Here is a 1,697-nt window from a genome sequence, read left to right on the forward strand (position 1 = left end):
TCCTCTCTCAGATCTGGGCAGGTTCCAAGACTGAGTCAGGACTGAGCACGTAGGGAGAGTCATGGAGCCCAGGTCAGGGGAGGACGTGTGCAGACCTGGGGTCAGACAGGGCCCAGTTGCTTGTGGCCATGGAGCACAGCATCTCTTCTTCTATGTTCAAATCCACCTCATTTAGAAGCTCTTCATGCAATATGCAGGCAATTTTAAATGTTCCTTCAATAATTTTTTTCTTTCTCTGTCTTTTGCTTTCTTACAGTGAATCTGGTGGAAAATTTGATTTTCTTCATTATCGTGAATGCTGAGTCTGCCAGAGCTACACAATTCCGTCAAAACGGGATTGCAGTGGATTCCAGAAGCAATTAGAGTCTTCTCAGTCAGAGCTTAAAATACCTAGAGGACCACACAAGGCCTTCTGTGGTATATAAGTTGAAATATAGGATGTTGAAGAATTTTTCTAATTCTAAGAATCTGTGATTGAAAGATTTTTATCCTTTATGTTGAATTATGACTGGCAATTGGAAAACTATCTTTCATTTTATTTGATAATATAAAGCCTAATGGAATTTACAATCATAAATATTTCAATCAATAGAAGTTAAATAATAGCATCTTTCTTAAAATACCATTTCTTTCTTTGGTTGGTTAGCAGGTGCAGCACACAAATACTTTTGGTAATAATATTAAAGAAATGTTTTCAAAGGTGAACACATAATGCATTACTTCGATGTTTATTAACAGTACAGACACTTGGGCTCTTCTTTATCCTAAAGAATCAAAACCTCTAGGAGAGACATCTGGGAGCTTGACTTCTAACAAGTACTCCAGGTCAATCTGTGATCCCAAAGGTTAGGCAATATGGACTTCAATTCTAATATATAGGACGTGTATAATTAAATGAATTGCAGAGCCCATCCAATGATATTGTAAGGCATCTGAGGTTTGGGAGAAGAAGTTATATTACTTTCTTTATCTCTCACAAATCAGTCCAAAGATAGGTTGGTAACCCTGGAATGCAAGGCAACTCTGCCTTCATCAATCTAGGATTTTCATTAGTAGTCCAAGTCCTAAGCTTCTCCATTTCTCTCCACCTCTCAGCCAAGGAGAAGCTGGCTTTATTTGGGTGGCCAAATGCTCCTTTAAAGCTTGATTCTAGTGGCAGAATTGTAGATTGACTACTGGAAGAGAAGTATCAATTTGCTCCATATATGATATCAGACCTGCTTTTCTTTTCACTAAACATCTTCTACTGTAAAAGGGTGATCCTTGTGGGAGGTGCTCATTCATTTACATTCTTTAGTATTAATTCTTAATGAAAACATTTAGTAGAATGTACAGTTTTAGAGCCACATGATGAAAATGCATTCACTTTCATGGCCATTTTCATTACAGAGAACCCACATAGAACACCTTATTCAGTGAATGCTGACAAATGCGTACGTATGTTGTTTTTACTTTTGAAAAATTGATTTTAATTTTTTCTCTTTACTTTTATGCGTCATATTATGAACAAAACACCCTACTATGCTTTGAGGAATGTATACTCACAGGAAAAGTTGGTCAGCAAAGGGAAATGTTGTAACCGTCTTCTAGGAACGATCAGTGTACTGGTGGAAGTTTGTATCCATTCGTGAATAAGGATCCACCTCACTGCACGACTATTTCCACACAAGCTTTGTGAGTCAGCCTCCCACATCCCA

The sequence above is a fragment of the Equus quagga genome, chromosome 7, assembly GCF_021613505.1.
Source record: "Equus quagga isolate Etosha38 chromosome 7, UCLA_HA_Equagga_1.0, whole genome shotgun sequence".
Lineage (NCBI taxonomy): Eukaryota > Metazoa > Chordata > Mammalia > Perissodactyla > Equidae > Equus > Equus quagga.